We start from the raw sequence: 21,197 nt of genomic DNA on the forward strand, positions 1-21,197 counted from the left end.
CCAAGTCAACTTTAAAATCCTGCCATTTTTACCAACTTCTCAACGCGTGTGAAATGCTGAATGGCCCAATGTGACTGTTATGTATGACTATTTAACGTCTTCATGTACTGTTAGTCTGCGGACCTTTGTGAAAGCATAACAGGCCCTGTTATATGTGTACAGCGCGGACCTGATCGAAAGCACCTTGTTCAATGCTCTGTTTATTTAACTGGCTGTTCATTGACTGTTAATTCTGTGTTTAAAAATAGTTGAATCCACCTGGGACGTATATAAGCCGTGTTTTCTGTGCAGAGTGGAGGTATTTTTGCTGCATCCACTGGGAGCCAGGAGAGTGTGCCACGCTCTCGTATCGAGTCCATTATATTTATATGAGCTGGTGATGCCAGTTTCATTTGGGAGGACAGATTTTTATGCCGGCACCGTTTGTGTACCACAGTAGTACTGATGTCTGGTTTATGTGAATTTCTGCGGAAGTCACGTTTATTGGTGTTCGGATCTTTATTATGATTACACAGTGTTGACTGTAGTTTGTTTAACACGCTGACCTCACCTTACCGACAAGGTCGTCAAGGACTCTAAACTGAAGTTTTCAGTTTTGTAAAGGACGTTCGTTCTGCCACAAGGTGACATTATTCTACGGCTCGTTTGTGAGTTTCTGCGGGAAACTGTTCTAAAGTGGATTATACCTCCATGCCTGTATTTACCCTGTGTTGTGCTCTGCGGGTGTGACGTCATTCAAAGGCTTGACTGTTCCAGTTCTGTGTAACCTGTGTACGCGTTCGCTAACCTAGCGAAGTACCTGACTAGGACAATTTGTGACTTGTGTGAATTGTGTGCTTATCCCATGGTCTTTACGTTGGATCTCCTGGAATACGTTCCTTGGGATGCAAAGGTGAACTGGAAACTTTTAAAGACCTGTAATACTGATGTGTATGTTTTTTTATGTTGTTGTTGTTGAACTGTCTGTAAAACTGTACGTCTCACTTTATATATAAAGCCATTGTTTACATTGTAATATTGAGTCACTGAGTCTGTTTTCTGTTGCTGTTTACAATACCGTAACAGTGACCCACAGGGGACACGTAATTCCTGTCATCATATGAAACTGCCCTGAAAAAATGTGAGTACACGGATTATACCTAGCCCTTTCCCACCGTTCTGAGTTGGTAATTAGTGTTGGTTGATTAGTGCCCCATCCCCGCCGAAACACAAAACATGCCCCTTTGCATTATTAAGATTCATGTAAGTTATAGTTGGGAAGCTAATCCGCATAACATGGGGTCAAGTCGACGAGAGAGAAATTTAGAGATTTACAGACCTGTCACACTTTTATTTTTATTTATGAATTAAAATGAAGAAAGAATCAAGCTGCAATTGTTGCAAACTTGTAAATTCCAAAACTATCTCAAATCATGATAGTGTCAAACAGGCAAGCTAATGACTGCTTCACTGATTGTCTTAAGCTTACTAACTACACTGCATTATACGGGGAAAAGTGTTGTCCGTTTACAGGTCCAGAATTAGGTGTAACAATTAAATCATTTAATGTTTCTCAGTGATAAAGATCTGATTTACAAGTATCTATCTTCAAATGCAGTAAACGGTTTTGCAAGCCTCACGCACGTGTGGTTTTGTAACGAGATAGTCCAGACAGTTTCAAAACTCGTTTTCATAAAATGGCGATCATAAACCCAACGTGCATCGATTGAACATTGTGTTCGCATGTGTGGAATTGGATACCTTCACACTATGCCCATTGCCAGCTTCATATTACAACAATTTTTAAACATTGTATTTGTGCAGGGTTATTTCCATTCCATTTCATTTTCTGAGAACTCAAAGTCACGTGTGCGTAATTGTCTTAAAGGTAACTGACAGCGTAGAGAATCCAACATTAACCAGTTAGATGAGCTTATTTTGATTCGCCCGCCCGTTGTAATAATGAGTCGTCACTATTGCGAAATTTCTCGCCAAATGTATACTATTAGACGGGAGTTTTGACCTGACACACTGTCACATGGACAGTGATGAGTGTTCGCATTTTCTTGAGATTTTGCTTTTGACTTTGTTACAAAATCTTTGCAGTAGAGGCATCATGTGTACATAGAGTCATGCAAATATATCACAGTGATATCCACGAGACACATTTAATCCATTTACCGCGGTAAGAATTGAAAACAATTACCAAACCAACACGTGGTCCGATTAGTGTCTGCAGTGATTGACGGGTCTCAGAAACAATGTTGGAACTTCAAAGGAAATACCCAGAGCTGTGCAATGTTGAAAATGGCTTAAGACTGACCATTTATTTGGTGTCTCCACTGTAAAGGGCTGCAAATTATCTGTGAGGTCTACGTGAAGTATTTGATTGTCATTAAAACCCTGGCGCCCCAGTTGTCCACATCTCTGTCCGAGTCGAGTGTCAAGTTCCCACATGTGAGGCGAGGCTTCGATGTTGAGTTAGCCCTGAAAACGATTACCCATTCCGCCATTTCACACACCCAACGCTCATAGGGGCGTCCTCTGTGGTAAGGCGGCAAATCCTGTCCGAAATTTTGGAAGAGTTAAGGTACCCATCAGAACTTTCAGCCGTAGAAAACTCACCCACACACTCCCCTTTAGTCAGTGTATACCCATCAGGACTGTCATTATTACAGTGGTACATAACTCACCCACACACTCTTCGAGGGGCCTCCGTGGCTCAGTTTATCGCGCTAACGCAGCGTATTGACCCAGGAGTCTCTCACCAATGCGGTCGCTGTGAGTTCAAGTCCAGCTAATGCTGGCTTCCTCTCCGGCCGTACGTGGGAAGGTCTGTCAACAACCTGCGGATGGCCGTGGGTTTCCCCCGGGCTCTGCCCGGTTTTCACCCACCATAATGCTGGCCGCCGTCGTATAATTGAAATATTCTTGAGTACGGCGTAAAACACCAATCAAACAAACAAATCAAACACACACTCTTCGTTAGTCAGTGTAACCAGTGTATACCCATCAGGACAGTTATCACTATATCTAGTCCACGTACGATGTCTAACAATCGTACGGTGTCTCATGTACGGTGTTTAACAATAGAACAATTAATAGAACATTAATTTTTCACAACGGGATCATCTTCAGAAATCACAGAAAATGAACACATTTCAATCTGACTCCCACACATAATGCATGCCAGCATCGTTATGATAAGGTCGCAAGAGCCTTGGCCTCTGCTGAAAAGATTGAGGATGGGTATGGAACATGACGAGAATAGACTTATTGCGCAAAAAACAGCTGAAGACACAAACTACCCCCATCTTTCCACCCACTAGTATATAAACATTTTAATACAGATAGTTGGCTTTAATCTCGGAAAAATTTATAAATGATAAGAGTCATTTGACCTCTTATGTTTTCGTAGATACATATTACCTTAGTTTTATTCGAAATATTGGTGATTTTAGGGCAGCCATGTTGTATTTATACAAATCAGGATCTGCTCCTCTACTTAGATTTTGGTAGACAATTTGCAAATTGTGGTGAACAAATAGTTTTGTCAGTTACTCCTAACATGTTTCACAAAGCTGTCCAAATACCATAGTTATTCTGCATGCTCGAGTGGTTCCCTTACCCTTTCCGCAAAACTGTATTTAACACTACATACGGGTATAGAATAAAAGGGTCATACATAGAAGGCCTATAATGGAATAGATTGCTCTCCGAAAAATCAAAGCCTGCTGTCCCAGATCCGTTTTCAGTTCACAGTTATAGTCTAAATTGATCAGAAAAAATACCATTAGGCAGATAGCCTGTAGACAAACCGAATAACATTTACATGTTGTCACGTTGGCAGCAAATTAAAAAAAATTCGGCTATGTACCAAACCTTATATACAAGCTATGTAGTGTAATACAATGTATGGATGGCTGCAAAGAGTATGTCTCATATATATGTTCTCCTAATTATTTGGTTTGCACTGCAGTAGCGATTGGCTCAACCAGTGTATCTTGTGTATGTATTTCCAAAAGTTAGCTTTGTTTTGCGCAGACCTTGTCTTCTTTACTGTAGGCTAACCAGGCCAGGGTGATTGACAGATATCGACATATGCAGTGGCCCAGGTGTTGACTTTCTAACTACGGCCGAGCTATCAGAAGAGCAGTCAGTCTGTGCATGGCAGATCGTGGATTGAGACGTGAAAGTACAAACTTGCTGTTAGACGGGCCGTGTTTTTGCATTATTTCTTACATGAAGCGGGGCAAGTCTGCCAAGGAATGGCCGTTTTTCACTGGGCATAGCGTAACATCATAAAGCTCGCGGATGTATTCGCGGGAATGCGAATGGCCGGCCGACTGCATCAGTGACAAACGGTGTAAGGTCAAATCGAAACTTTGAAAGCCGTGTATCTGGATGTGTTGATTTTCGACCAATAACTTATGCTCTCATATGAAAGATATAAGCGTAAAGAAAAGGCTTGTGTAAATTTGAAGTGCGAATTGCGACTGCCTTGGGAACTTAGTGAGGTATATAAAAGTGTGGATGGTAGGGGAAATGCTGGAGAAATTTCTCCGACTTGACCTAGTACACAAGGATTTAAACGCTAACCAGCTGTGTGGTGTGACGCAGATGTGTCTGGGGCAGTCGAGCGGCGAAGATGATCGACGTCAAGAAATGGACATCAGGCAGATCGCGCTGGGTTTGCTTTTCTTTCTTTCTGTCTTTCTTTTCTCTTATCGCGCACGCCTGTCAGTCATGTCAGAGTTCGATCCCAGCTTAGCCAGTTTGTCAGGCGATGAAAATGTTGTGAATTTCAAGGTTTTAAGTAGGCTGCTAGGCGTTCTCATGACGAATCTGGTGGTTTTTGCGTCCTCCAACGCACGGTTTTGTCGCCAATTGCCATATAAGTGCGAAAAAGTGCAATTTTTGCCCATGTTTGGAGGTCACGTGACACAAAACCACTGCGTGCTGAAAATCATTGAAGTGTGTCAATAAATGTTTGATGTCCCCTTGTTATATGATGCATTTTAAATGCATTTGCGACTAGTATGAACGCACGAAAATTTAAGCATGTATAGTTTTGCCGCAAATTGCGATCAAAACACGAAAAAGCGCAATTCCCACCATATTTGGAGGTCTGTTGCGAGAAAATCGTTCCACCTGTAAAGCTGAACATCACTGAGTACAAAGCGCTACACATGTACTCTATGTGTACAAAAGTATGGCTGCCTAGCCCCGTTGTCAAGAGGGAGGAGGGTGCCAGGTAGTCTGTGCATGGCAGGTCGTGGATTGATACGTGGAAGTATGAACTTGCTGTTACAAGGGCCGTGTATTACTGGGTGGGGAAAACGTCTTCAATCCGATCCGGGATCCCGGCCTAGGATCTACTGTTCGCAGATCCATTCTAGTTACACCTGATTTTATTAATTTATACTTGCATTGCATTCGTCAAAACCGTATAAAAAGTTCATTGCAGGAATATCTGAAATTTGACGTTCGTGGTTGCTGGCCACACCCTCCAAACCCAGCAGATGAGGATTATAGCTCGTGAATTTAAATAAACTTCATGCACATCTCCATGACATAGGACTGAAATAATGTCAATGTGGCGTTATCCCTCATGCACTCATTACAAGCACCAAACGCTACACCGATGACCTATAGGAGTACAGAATGAAATGAATCGAGCAGTGATGGAAATATGTCTTGCTAAACTCACTAGAATTAAAGGAGGCAGGTGATAATCATTATGCTTGGCTCACAAGCGAGCTGACCGATTCACTTTGACATAGCTCACCACAGATTGTGCGGCTGAATTCTAGTTACTTATTTGATTATTCGATTGGTGTTTAACGCCCTATCCAACAGTATTTAAAATGCAAGTGTTGAAATGCCGACATATTCTAAGTGTTATAAACACGTTAAATGCGTAAAATATGAGCCGCCGTCGTACCACTGGAATATTCGTGAGCACAGCGTAAAACATCAATCAAATAAATGAAGTAAAATATGAGAGTCATTATTTTAAAATATTGTACACGGGCAGGGAGTGAAATATTGGTGGATTATAAGATTATTTAATCTATGCTGCTGAATGCAACATTCAAAGTTGTTACTTTGGCATTAAAACATGTTAAACTACAAAATGTCATAATCATTTTGTAAGGATAAACTTCCAACACTTTACAACTTAGTCTGTCAACTTTAGAAAGTTGTAACGTGATGCTATGAATGGCTCCCTCACTACTGCAAAAATACTGAATTATGAAAGTCATACATTCCGTTTTACGACACCATGTAAAAGCTCAAAGTGAATACTATATTAGTGAATATTTATTTAATTGATTTAATTGGCGTTATACGCCACACTCAAGAATATGTCACTTATACAACGGCGACCAGCATTATTTGTGGAGGAAATCGGATAGAACCCGGGAGAAACCAACCATCCACTGGTTGCCAACAGGCCTTTCCACGTACGTTTATTGAAGGAAGACCTTTCCGCGTACGTATACTGAGGGAAGGCCTTTCCACGTAGGTATATTGAGGGAAGGCCTTTCCACGTACGTATATTGAGGGAAGGCCTTTCCGCGTACGTATATTGAGGGAAGGCCTTTCCACGTACGTGTATTGGGGGAGGACATTTCCGCGCACGTATACTGAGGGAAGTTACAAGTTACAAAATGAACTCTTAGCTTCTAGCTAAAGGTCTCTAATTTCGCTGATGATCTTGTTACCTGTACAGCTGCTCCCATCTCCAGTAAATCCGACGTTACATTTACAGCTGTAACTACCAGGTACGTTCATACAAACAGCATTTGGAGAGCAGGCGTCAGGCTCCGTACACTCGTTGGCATCTACAAACGTACATGAAAAGAAACGTTAGTTCATGGATGGTAGTGGGACATTGGAAAACAAACTTATTGCCAGTTAACCATTAACAACTCACACAAAAGTTATGATATGAGATTATATTAGTTAGCAATACCTTCACTTCATAGAATTTGTACAATATTGCGTTTTCTGTGCGATGTTAGAATAGATTATCGTACTCAGATATAAGACTGTTACGCAATACCACTTAGGATACGAATTTGCGCATCGAATACTAATATCTTAATGCTTTGCTCAACCTATTGCAAGTCATGGAAAAGATCTTAAAATCTGTATTCTATATTGCTATTTACTCCATGATATCCACGTAGATATGGATGGCACGGCCATGAGAAAAGTCATTATTTGTTTGCATGACGCCATGTTTTACACCCTACTCAAGAACCCGCCGGAATCCTACTACTATCCGCAGGTTACTGACAGACTTTCCCACGTACAGCCGGAGGGAAATTTAGCATGGGTTGACCTTGAACTCACCGTTTTGGTGAGAGATTCCTGGGTCATTCCGCCGAGCTGGCACGATAACCACCTCGGTCACGGAGGTTCCCAGAAGGATCATTAAATCTTACAGATATTAACACTATTTCAAAGCAGGATATGGTTACTTCGTTTGGATAGAATTAATCCCATGTTTGTGCAGACGATTCTATCATGGCGATGAGAAAGATGACTATGTCGACAAATGTAGGTATGTGGGCATGCTATATGTATGATAATACCATGTTAAGTTTATATTTACCTTCACATTGGCTTCCGTTCCCATGGTAACCAACCTTACATGTACAGTTGTAGCTTCCAACAGTATTGTTACAGTCCGCATTAGCAGAACAGGAGTTATCCCCATTACATTCGTCTACATCTAAAGACAAATGTGATATGTATTAGTTCCATGTTCCAATCCTAAGGCGTTAAAATATCGTGATGGAGACAATTGTATTACCAATAGAGGCGACCTGCAGCCCGGTCTATTAAGGCGGCACTCGACGACACTCAGGTTCGATCCTTCCAATTGGCCTTATATCACTGTATGTCACTGACGAAAATATCAAGTATTAGATGAACAACAGTGCTGATGAAGCAGATCCAGATTTATGGTTTACCTTCTTGTCCACGATAACCATCCTGACGTATACAGCATTGCCACAGACAACATTTAATGATGGAGCAGCGATGAAATCTAAGATTCTGAATAAATTAATTACACATACATGTTCATCTGATCATTCAGTGTCGATTCCATTACATAATTTACCTTGTGTCCTGGGTAGAAATAACTACTACGTGACGTATTCTGCTTTTGAGGAAAAAAACTAAGCTAATAGACTAAACTGAAATCCCACAATCCTTAGCTATTTAAATCTCCACACCTTCAACTGTATAATGGTTGGGGTGTTCATTGGCGGCAGCACTTTGGCGGCTTGGACCCTGAGACAAGAAGACACAGTATATGTATACACACCTAATCACTCGTCGTCGTCATATGAGTGAAAAATTGCAAAGTGCAACGTAAGCAACCAGCCATTTATTTATTTTATGGGTGTTTTACGTCGCACTTCTGAATTACTAATATACGAGGGCGACCAGCTCTATGGTGGGAGGGAACCGGACATAGCCCGGCGGAAATCCACTGCCATCCGCAGATTCCGACGCGAATATACATGATACTGTGTTTACCCACTGTCAGTTTTTACAGTTGTGTAAAAGTAGATAGTCCCAGCAAAGCCTTCTTTGTAACTTTTAAACATGCCAATGTGAGTAATAACCCACAGTTTTATTGCCAAAGGTGCTAGGCACTATATCCACAAATACGACACTTACCTGTACACACGATCCCATTCCCCTTAAAACCAGATTTACAGGTACATCCATAACTTCCGATTGTATTGAAACAGTCAGCATTATCTGAACAAGGTGAAATGCCATCACATTCGTTTCTATCTGGAAATGAGCAAAACTAAGGCCTAAACTACACGATGAGTGAATCATACATAGTGTACGTATATTAAATCATTATTTTCCACCATATGTCCATACACAGGATCATCTTCAGAAATCACACGGTATGAACACATTTAAATCTGAATCCAACAGATAATCCATGCCAAAATCGTTATGATAAGGTCAGAAGTCGGTTTGGCTGAAAAGATTGAAGATGGGTATGGAACAAGACGAGAATAGACTTATTGCACAAAAAACAGCTGAAGAAACAAACTATCCCCATCGTTCGACCCACTGGTATAAATACATTTAAAATCCAGATAGTTAGCTTTAATCTCGGAAAAATTAATAAATTGTAAGTGTCATTTGACCTCTTATGTTTTCGTAGATACATATTACCTTGTTTTATTCGAAATATTGGTGTTTTTAGGGCGGTCATGTTGTATTTATACAAATTAGGCTCTGTTCCTCTACTTAGATTTAGCAAGTCATTCTGGACAGTGATCTGAGATATATGCCACCAAAAAATTCTTTTGCAAATTGTGGTGAACAAATATTTTTGTCAGTTATCCTAACATGTTCACAAAACTGTCCAAATACCATAGTTATTCTGCATGCTCGAATGGTTCCCTTACCCTTTCCGCAGAACTGATTTAACTTTACATGCGGGTACAGAATAAAAGGGTCATATAGAGGAGGCCTAGGATGGAATAGATTGCTCTCCGAAAAATCAAAGCCTGCTGTCCTAGATCCGTTTTTAATTCACAGTTAAAGTCTAAATTGATCAGAAAAAATACCATTAGGCAGATAGCCTATAGACAAACCGAATATCATTTACATGTTGTCACGTGGGCAGCAAATAAGAAATTTCGGCTATGTGTCATATTCTGTATCTAATTTTATATAATGATTAATATACCTAAACATGGAGTATTACACGCACACATATAACAGTGTATAGAGATCATTTCTATATATGTAAACGTGTACAATTGTAGCCACCTCACCCACATATACTTTGGTAACTCTGTTCCATCAGTAACCCGTGAAAAACTCTTTCCAGCATGTGAATGACACTGGAGAATTCTGACACAGCCTTAAACCACACTAAACCTGGTTGCACTCATTTATATGTCACACAAACATACAAGACATTCATTGTAAGTATTAATATACAACTTGAAGCCGCCACAGCAGTTTCTGTTAAACCAATTATTATATGGGTAAATAAAAAACCTGTGCCCGTAACAATACCTTATCTTAGCGGCTAAGCATGTAATCTGCAGACACTGAAGCCGCAGAGCTTTTGGCAGCAGCCAGTCAAAAATGGCGGGAAAGAATATGAGGGTCTCAAGTCTGTGTGTGAATTTACCTTACACGGAAACTATAATCGATTTGTCAGAAACAATTAAACGTTTATATTCCGTCAAGACATTTACACATGTTCAGTTTGTTTCAAATTCATGTTAGCATGTATATTACTTTAACACCGTGGTAAAATACTGTTGACAATATTTTATCGCCGGGTTTAAGGTAACCTCTCTACAGCCTCTCACACTGATTTCCCAGGCCCTAACCCTGCACTTACATGTACGTTACTATAGTGTGAGACTTTAATACATAGCAACAATATTGTAAATTGTTGTAAAGCTGTTGAAATCATTTGCATTTTTGGTCAACTTTAGAATCCTGCCATTTTTACCAACTTCTCAACGCGTGTGAAATGCTGTATGGCCCAAGGTGACCCGCAGGGAACACGTAATTCCTGTCATCATATGAGATTGCCCTGAAAAAATGTGAGCACACGGATTATACCTAGTCCTTTCCCACCGTTCTGAATTAGTGATTAGTGTTGGTTAATTAGTGTACGTTATGCACGTGTCCCCGCCGAAACACAAAACATGCCCCTTTGCATTATTAAGCTTCATGTTGGGAAGCTAATCCGGATAAAATGGGGTCAAGTCGGCGAGAGAGAAGTTTAGAGATTTCCAGACCAGTCACACCTTTATTTTTATTCATGAATTATAATGAAGAAAGAATCAAGCGGCAGTTGTTGCAAACCTGTCAATTCCAAAACTATCTCAGATCATGATACTGTCAAACAGGCAAGCTAATGACTGCTTCACTGATTGTCTTAAGCTTACTAGCTGCACTGCATTATACGAGGAAAAGTGTTGTCCGTTTACAGATCCAGAAATAGATGTAACAATTAAATCATTAAATGCTTTTCACTCATAAAGATCAGATTTACAGGTATCTATCTTCAAATGCAGTAAACTGTTTTGCAAGCCTCACGCACGTGTTGTTTCAGACAGTCCAGACAGTTTCAGTTCCCGTTTTCATAAAATGGTGATCATAAAGCACACATGCATCGACTGAACATTGTATTCGCATGTGTGGAATTGGATACCTTCACACTATGCCCACTGCCAGCTTCATATTACAACAATTTTTAAACATTGTATTTGTGCAAGGCTATTTCCAGTCCATGTCATTTTCTGAGAGCGCATAATCACGTGTGCGTAAATGTGTTACAGGTAACTGAAAACGAACAGAATTCAACATTAACCAATAAGATGAACTTATTCTTATTGGCCCGCCCCTTGTAATAATGAGTCGTCACTATTGCGAAATTTCTCGCCAAATCTATACTAGCAGACGAGAGTTTTGACTTGACACACTTTCACGTGAACAGTGATGAGTCTGCACATTTTCTGGAGACTTTGCTTTTGACTTTGTTGCAAAATAATTTCAGTAGAGCCATCATGTGCACATAGAGTCACGCAAATGTATCACAGTGATATCCACGACACATTTAATCCGTTTACTGCAGTAAGAATTGAAAACAATTACCAAAACAACACGTGGTCCGATTAGTCTCTGCAGTGATTGACGGGTCCCACAAACAATGTTGGAACTTCAAAGGCTATACCCAGAGCTGTGCAATGTTGCAATTTGCATATCAATACAACTCGGCTGTATATATTTGATTACCCTCAGCCTCCTATCTCCTCACCGAAATTTCCTTAGACTCAATATTGTTGTTAGATTATTAGAGCCTACATTTGTAAAGTGTGAAGACGTAGATCTATGTATGTTCTGATGCAAACAAGCTGAGTAAAAATGGATTTTCTGATGACAGCAAACCTGTAATGCCGAGCCTAATTTCGATAAGTCAGAGCAGTACACAGTGTTAGACAGTGTTTTGTTCAAGGTAAAAAAACGAGTTCGCCAAAAGACGCCCCCTTACCTTTTTCTTTCTACCCTGTCACCCTCTTACAAAGCTCTGCCCAGGTTTACCCAGCTGTGTTTTAGGCGACATTATCCCGGTAAATCGTGAGTAGAGACCGAATAGGTATATTTCAAATTATGATTCTTTTGTTTCTCTTTCTGTAAGCCAAAAAAAATGAGACCTATTTTCAGTCAATCAACATATTTTTAAACAAGAGTAAAATATTTTTATTCCTGTGCGATTCGGACAAAATAAAATTTTTGATCGGTTTTAGTGGCGCATTCATACATATACAGGCCTTGGCGGTTGGTTGAAAATTGCTTCAGATTGACCACTTATTGGGTGTCTCCACTGTAAAGGGCTGCAAATTATCTGTCAAGTCTACGGGAAGGTTTTGACTGTCATTAAAACCCCGGCGCCTCAGTTGTCCACATCTCTGTCCGGGTCGAGTGTCAAGTTCCCACATGTGAGGCGAGGCTTCGATGTTGAGTTAGCCCTGAAAACGATTACCCATTCCCTCATTTCATACCCCCAACGCTAGTAGGAGCGCCCCCTGTGGTAAGGCCGCAAATCCTGTCCGAAATTTTGGAAGAATTACGGTACCCATCAGAACTGTCATCATTACAGAGGTAGTTAACTCACTCAAACACTCCCCGTTAGTCAGCGTCATCAGTGTATAACCATCAGGACAGACATCACTAGAGTGGTAGATAACTCACTCCCAGACTCTATGTTAGTCAGTGTAAACCCTACAGGACAGTCATCACTACATTGGTAGATAACTCACTCACACCCTCTGTATTAGTCAGTGTTATCAGTGTATACCCATAAGTACAGTCATCACTACAGTGGCAAATAACTCTCCCGCACACTTCCCGTTAGTCACCGTATACCCGTCAGGACAGTATTGACTTCAGCGATAGATAACTCACCCACTCACTCCCCGTTAGTCAGTGTATGTCCATTAGTACACTTATAACCAATAGCGGTAGATAACTCATCCACACCGCCGCAGATACTCAGTGTAATCAGTGTTTACCCACTAGGACAGTGTTTGGTTATCTACCGATGTAGTTATGATTCTTCATGAGGTAGCAATATTTTAGCCACATCGTGACAATGTCCTTTATATATGTACACGCATTCAATTATTGTTTCCCTTAATTTCATATAATTCGTCGATAATACAATCGTTTTATTGGCTCACAACAGCCCACGTTAGTTAGCTGGGTTCTTAAACCAGATAACTGATAATCTTTAATCATTAATGATTTTGAAGTCATCAATTATCACTCAACATTCAGAAGTATGGGGTGAGAATATTTCGTCTCGAAAGACATAGAAAAGTCTATAAAATGTTCCATTATCCTTAGCCCACATTCGGTAATTCTGTATGGCGCGAGTGAATGCTTATGGTTTAACGTTGTATTTAACAATTTTCCAATCATATAACGACTAGGGAGTCCTTAGATTTATTTATTGATTTATTTATTTGATTGGTGTTTTACGCCGTACTCAAGAATATTTCACTTATAAGACGGCGGTCAGCATTATAGTGGGTGGAAACCGGGCAGAGCCCGGGGAAAACCCACGACCATCCGCAGGTTGCTGGCGGAGTCACAGTCTCGGTGAGTCACAGTGGTTGTACCGAATTTCTTAACTACCTGTTCGGTCTCCATGTTTCTTCACGTAGGTAAAAATAGAAATCTAGCATTCTGGGCAAGATTGGCGTAAAGAACAGAGCTCTCGCGTGTGTTGTAGAATTATGTGTTCTGAACCCGAATTAGTTAATACTTTTATGAATTAACCCACGGGCCATGTAATGAGCTTTTGTTGCCGGTATTGATATAATGAATGAACCTAATGTAGCAATATTTTAGCCACATCGTGGCGATTTTCGTTATATATGTACACGTATTCAATTTCCCTTGTATCAGATATCATATAATTCGTCGATAATACAATTAGCTCACAACAGCCCACGTTAGTTAGCATGGTTCTTAAACCCGATAACTTAGAATCTTTAATCAACAATAATTTTGAAGTCATCAACTGTCACTCAGTATTAAGAAGTATGGAATGAGTGCATTTCGTCCCATTTGACAAAGAAATGTCTATACATGTTCCATTATCCTTAGCACACATACGGTATTCTTGTATGCAGTGAGTGAGTGCTTATGGCTTAACGTCGTATTTAACATTCAGTCATATGACAAGGGAGTCCTTAGAGTGCATGTATCTGCAATGTGCCTCCTTGTTGCAGGACGGATTTCCACTTCACTGAGACGACTTACTGAAGGCAAGTTACCCTGCCCACCCGAGTCATTATACTGATATGGGTCAACGAGTCGTTGCACTAACCCCTTCATGCTAAACGCCAAGCGAGAAAGCTACAACTTCCTGTTTTAAGGCCTTAAAGGATTGACCCTGACCCTTCCGCCCCCAAAAGGACCCTCTACCAACAGAGCCATCGGAGCCGGTAAATACTGTATGGGATATCACGTTGACCTCATCTGTTATGCCTTTTTAAGCTATCCAAAGCGCACTTTCCACACCATCACTTTCTCTAGTAAGAGGATACAATGTACTCTAATTCTTTAAATGTTACATCGCTTCTATCAGACATTTATATATATCGGACCACCAGTTTTTCTTGACACATTTCATGAGGCAGCCCACATGCATGTAATATAGATATTCTGTTCGAACGGTCCCTTTATATCCTTCCCATAATACTGACTTGCAACTGAAATCTTTTAAATAATTTACGCCATGAAATTGTCGAACTGAATACATGCATCCATTGACAATTCATAAACGATACATTATGGATATTTATGTTCAGTTAAAGATTGCAGTTATTAAAAACAATCGATGATACATGCTTACTCAGCAAAATGTTATAATACTATCTTGGATATGATAAAAGTAGTGAGTAGATTAAATGTATAAACACTTCAAACTCAACGTCAGCCACTTATCTGAAATGTTTGGTATCGAAAATTGCTATTGTTGTACAAATGTACAAATCAATCATGGGTTAGAATTTTTCATAAATTATGTAAATTTTATCATTTAGGTAACGTTAAACACGCTATGCCACGGAGTTTTATCAAAAAATCCACATTGGCTAATTAAATGATTTTTTCTGTATTTACCAAGGATAACTTGAATTAATTGCTTTCGGTACATAATCAGGCTCCTACCTGTACTATATATAGTATTAAAATGAAAAAGCTGTAATGCGACCAGTTTTATAATGTTTAGAACTTTTTATCGACTTTAAGCGCTAGCCCGTCTAGTCCAGTAAATATACAGAATGACCCACCGTACATTGCAAAAGAATTTATTTCGGTTTCATTTGTCTCAGAAATGAAAAAGCACACATATTAAATGTCTACCAAAATTAAATTAGCAGAACAGTGTCTAATTTGCATCAATCTACTAAAGTACAATTTGAGGCTGAGAACTGAGAAATTTAATATGAACATTCTAATTAGCCAATTTTTATGAATGCCTTAAGAATTCTGAATATGTGTTCTACAGAATATGGAGTGATATTTACCCACACACATAACCTTATATATCCTCTATGGACGAGTCCTGGGCGCGCAGGAAAGGGACTCGCAAGCTCGTCCCTTTCCGGCACCCAGGACGAGTCCATAAAAGACCATACAATCCAATAACCTATTTATTATACACCCACTTGTCAAACACGTAAGTAAATAAGCTCGAACGCTAAACAGATTGGGTAAAACCGTGCTAATTATTTCATATCGCGTAACAATAGCGGATAACCGGTTGCGGATGAATATGGAATACTGAATGGAGCACTTTCATTGGCTGACGGAAAACTGGGTCAGGCGCACGTGGCCAAAGCGGTATTTTACAAAGAGAAGTGTAAAGAAAAGGACTGCAGACGTTTCAGTGAAAATCAAAAAACAGTTATTGAAAACTGTGCCACCGAACAGACTAGCGTAATCTTTACAGGATGAGGACGAAAGAGAAGTAGAGTTTGCTGAGAAAGTTAGCTGATTATCCTTGGGATTCTGCGCGGAAGTTGATGACATCGGAGTCGTGAAAACTTCGTTTATGTGCACTTGAACTGACCGGCCAGGGAGTGGAAGCGCGGGAGATGGTTGACTGAAGGCGCGATTGCCCTTAAGTAAACTCGACATTTGCTTCTGCTCTACGTGATCTAATTTAGAATCATATTCCTGGATGCTAGCAAGGGATTTGTGTCCGGCGACCTGCATAATTTTATGTGGGGCGACGCCAGATTTTACAAGGGTTTTGACGGCTGTTTTTCGGACCGAGTGTTTAGTTGTCCGGCCTTTCAATCCAGCAGCCTCGGCTGCCCTCTTCATTAGCTCTCCCAAATGATCCTCTCCCATTAGAATCGAGTAATACCACACAGCTGCATCAGGTTTGAGGTGACATTCGGAAATCTGCTTGTTGACAAACAAAAAGTAGTCCGTACGTCTGACGTCACAGTTACAACTGTCCAGTATATTAAAAATATTAGACAGTTGTGTTTACTACATAATATAGTAGGCGCTGGACACTTAAGTGTATAATAAATACATTTATAATCCGGAAAGTTAGCTTTAATCTCGGATAAAAACTTATAAACTACATGTATAAGAGTGACTTGATGTCATGTGTTTACGTAGATACATGTTACTTTAGTTTTCAGGGAAAACCGATGTAGGGGTGTAGACACAAAAAAACACCATATACAATCGTCGAAATTAGAGAAACATTAAACACCGATCACTGATTAGTGTAGTCAAACAACACGGCATACCTATTTTCTTTTTTCACAAGATTCCACATAAGATGGGCAAATGAGTAAATAAAATTAACACTGTTAAAATTTAGAAATACGTTTGATTTAAAATATTAGGGATTTTAGGACGGCCATGTTTCATTTATGCAAATTAGGCTGTGCTCCACTTCTTAGATTTTGGTAGACCTTTAACAAGTCATTCTGGATATCTCTGAGAGATATGCCTCCAAAACAAATTCTTTTGCAGTTTGTGGTCAGCTAAGCCAATTTTCGTTTTATCTTGGCTGGACTAGTTGACAGACAAGACAGATATTCTGTGAAAGATAATTATTTGTGCTATTCTAAAATAGCAACAAAAATTCCGTTGGGTTTTGGCAGCTGATCGATCTTTTGACAAAAAATATCCGTTATAGGCTCATTTCAAAGCACTGTGCGGCCTGAGACATTCCGCGTGTGTCAACCTACAGTTTTCACATTACATTGGCTGGTGTCATTTAGAAAGTGGTTTTTAGGAAAAAGATTTTATAATCGTATTTTCCAGCAACCTGCGGATGGTCGTGGGTTTCCCCCGGGCTCTGCCCGGTTTCCACCCGCCATAATGCTGACCGCCGTCGTATAAGTGAAATATTTTTGATTACGGCGTAAAACACCAATCAAATAAATAAATAAGTAAATTATAATCGTAATTAGGATCGCACTTTCTGGACTTAGCACAGATTCTGGCGTTGAAAAGCGACTAGTCCTGGGAGCCGTTCCGTTTCGGAGCCATAGAAGTGATGTTTAACATTCAGCTACTCTTCTTTCTGTTGGGAACCTGTTAATTGAATGGTCTAAACTGTTGGCATGTATTGTTAGCCAGGTGTCTGAATTTGTAATCGCTGAATCCAAAACCCGATTTTTGCATCAGCCAAGTTTAGTCTTTTTCAACTGTCTGTAAAATCAGCCATATCCGCTACCACAATTGTCTTCAGTCAGCGACAAGCTCTACACATGAATATGTTTGAAGTTCATAACCTTTCTAGGAAAATGAAGCTAGAACACTTTCTTTTATTCGTAACGTTAAAGTCCATAAGCTTAGTTTCGATGGCATAAATCAATTGCCGCGGATGACGTTACAATTAATAAAAAAACCAGTAGCATGATGGGTATTGGGCGGAGTTCAACCCTGTTTCTGACACTGCCACATTTGAAATCGTTTGCACGTTTTAATATAATATAACATTAATAACTGAATTTTACTTTATGTCTTGTAGTATGTGATCTCACGACAGTATAGTTTTAGAGATGGATATTAGGAAATTAAAGGGATCTACTTATTCGCACAGACAGTAGTGTAGGCTGTGTTATTGCATGGAGTTTGTTCAAACCGCTTTTTTATGCAACCATTGTAAAACAAATTACTCTCCACGCTTATTGTCCAGCATGCAACTTGTTTTTTAAAAATTATGACGTCACCTGAGGCAATGAGTTCTTGGTGTCGAAACTGAGCTTATGGACTTTAATATTATGAGCTGAAAAAAGTGTTCTGACTGCAATTTCTTTGTAATAATATGGACGTTCAACATGTCAATGTGTAGAGCTCTGGTTGTTACGTGACACTGGCTAAAGGCAATTTTGGTAGCGAGTATAACTGATTTTACAGGCACCTGAATCGAGATCGCGACTTATCTCTCATCGACATGTTGGCGATGTTCCTCATTACATATGAACTGCATGATAATGTTTCGTTATCATGCACGTGCAATTCGCCGATGACACAATCTTTACACATAAGGGGCCTAGAATGGAACATATTCACAGCTGCACACCGCCTGTAAACAAACCGTATATCATATGCATGTTGACACGTGGGCAGTATATAAGACATTTCAGCTATGTATCTTACCTTATCTGATTTCATGCAATGAGTAATATACCTAAACATGGAGCATTACACGCACACATATAACGGTGTATATAAACCATTTCTGTATATGTGTACGTGTAGAAATGTAGTCACCTCACCCACACATACTCTGTTAACTCTGTTCCATCTGTAACACGTGAAAAACTCTTTCCAGCATGTGAATGACACTGGTCAATTCTGACACAGCCTTAAACCACACAGAACCTGGTTGCACTCATTTATGTCTCAAACATACAAGACATTCATTGTAACCATTAACATACAATCTGAAAGCCGCCACAGTAGTTTCTGTTAACCAGTTATTATATGGCTAAATTAGACCTCTGCCCGAAACAGCACCATTATCTTAGCGGTTAAACATCAGGTCCTCTATCAAAAGTTGAACACCACCCCCAAAAGCGTAAGAGGGAAGTGGGTGGGAAGGGGGGGGGGGGGGTGGAGTAATGATTTTCTTGCATGTATGCACGTGCGTCCACGTAACAGTCTAAGGGAAATATCGAAGACAATCATTTCCTCGTTATTTCTATATTGGAGTCAACCATTTCTACATCTACGTGCAGGAGTCTAGCCAACTCACCCACACACGCTGCGTTAAAACCGTTCCGTCTGTATCCCGTGACACATTGGTACAGACATGTGAATGACCCCACAGAATTCTGACACACCCTTAAGCCACATGGGCCCTCATCGCACTCGTTTATATCTGAAATGATGAAACATACAGATCATTCACTGTAATATACCATACAACCTACAAAGCCGCAGTAGCAATCTCTATATATAACCCATAATTATTTCGGCAAATCAGACATCTGACCCTAACAATACTTGCGTGCACTTTTAAATTTTCTAAAAAATTTGGATACTTGTATCCATTCTTGCTTCATAGATAACACATTATCTCGGTCATGAGTACATTTACTTTCAGTAACAAAAATCGGCAATACATGCAGATACAGTAAAAATGTTATGATTAGTCTGAGATATCACAAAAAATACTAAGGAGATAAATGTTTTATACTTCACATCCAAAGTCCTCCTCTTATATCTCAAACGTTTGCTGTTAAAAATTACTAGTGTTTTTCACAAATAAATCAATCAATATCGGTTGGAATTTTTTCATCGATTATATAAATTTAAGCAATTCAGTAACGTTTAACAGGTTCTGCTGCAGATCTGAGACAGAAAAAAGCCACACTGGCTAACCAGATAAAACAGATAACACGTACAAAGCCGAGACTGATATTTTGTGATAAGTAATTATTTGGTTTATTCTAAAATAAAAGAAAAACTTTCAGTAGGATTTGGGCTGATCGATGCTTTGCCAAAACTCACCGTTTTCAGCATCACACTATTAAAAGGGCGATTGACAACTTGTTTGGGAGTCTCAACAATAATTGTGTTTAATAATGATCACAACGAACTATAAGTAATTATGGTGAAAAAAAGATGATCTGAATTATCAAAATAACCTACCGAGTCTACCGTATGCCCTTGCTAGCAAAGAAGTTATTTGAAAATGGCGTTTTTAGAAATTTGGTTACTGTCCGAGTGGGTGCGCCAGTTATATTTGTGTCAATTACGACGTTATGGTCTTTTTTGTTACCGCATAATGAAGTGATATCAGTTCAGAAATGCTTTAAAATCACGGAAAACCAGTTTTCGTTACGTACAGCTTTCACACTTTGAGGACAACAGGCAACAGGGTCGAGTACCAGGTTTGTGAAAGTAAAGATTCAGACCGGTTAATGAGGAAGCTAGGAAGCTAAGCTGGGAGTATGGCCGACCGATCCCAGGCCGATCTCCTAGTGCTGAGCGCTATTGTTAGTGTTCTATGGCGCCGGCGGAAATCCCCGACCACCTGCAGATTCCGACATGAATAAACATGAAAGTGCGTTTACCCACTATCAGTTTTTAAAGTTATTTAAAATTTATATTTATTTATTCATTTATATGGCAAACAAACATACAAGACATTCATTGTAACCATTAACATACAACCTAAAAGCCGCCACAGTAGTTTTATTTATTTCATTTATTTGATTGGTGTTTTACGCCGTACTCAAGAATATTTCACTTATACGACGTCGACCAACATAATGGCGGCCGGAAGCCGGGCAGGGCCCGGGGGAAACCCACGACCATCCGCAGGTTGCTGCAGGACCTTCCCCCCGCAGCAGTTACTGTCAAACCAATTATTATATGAGAAAATTAGACCTCTGCTCGAAACAATACCTTATCTTAGCGGCTAAGCATGTTATCTGCGAACACTGGAACCCCAGTGTTTCTGGCAGAGGCCATCCAAAAATGGCGAGACACAATATGGGCGTCTCAAGTCTGTGTGTGAATGTGTGTGATTTGTCTGAAACAATCAAACGTTTATAATCCATCAAGATATTTACATATGTTTAGTTTGTTTGAAATTCATGTTTCCATGTATATTACTTTGACACTATGGAGAATATTGT

At 39.8% G+C, this 21,197-nt stretch overlaps 1 long non-coding RNA gene across 1 annotated transcript; it reads right to left on the minus strand.

Moving 5' to 3' along the window:
* Positions 1 to 4,815: 4,815 nt before the first annotated feature.
* On the minus strand, positions 4,816 to 19,484 carry LOC135461989 (uncharacterized). Its single transcript, XR_010443418.1, has 3 exons — positions 19,307 to 19,484; positions 7,604 to 7,723; positions 4,816 to 6,827 (listed from the first exon to the last, which is right to left on the minus strand). It is a non-coding gene; the product is annotated as an uncharacterized LOC135461989 (long non-coding RNA).
* Between the last annotated feature and the right edge of the window lie 1,713 nt (positions 19,485 to 21,197).

This window comes from Liolophura sinensis, chromosome 1 (genome assembly GCF_032854445.1).
Source record: "Liolophura sinensis isolate JHLJ2023 chromosome 1, CUHK_Ljap_v2, whole genome shotgun sequence".
Taxonomy (NCBI): Eukaryota; Metazoa; Mollusca; class Polyplacophora; order Chitonida; family Chitonidae; genus Liolophura; species Liolophura sinensis.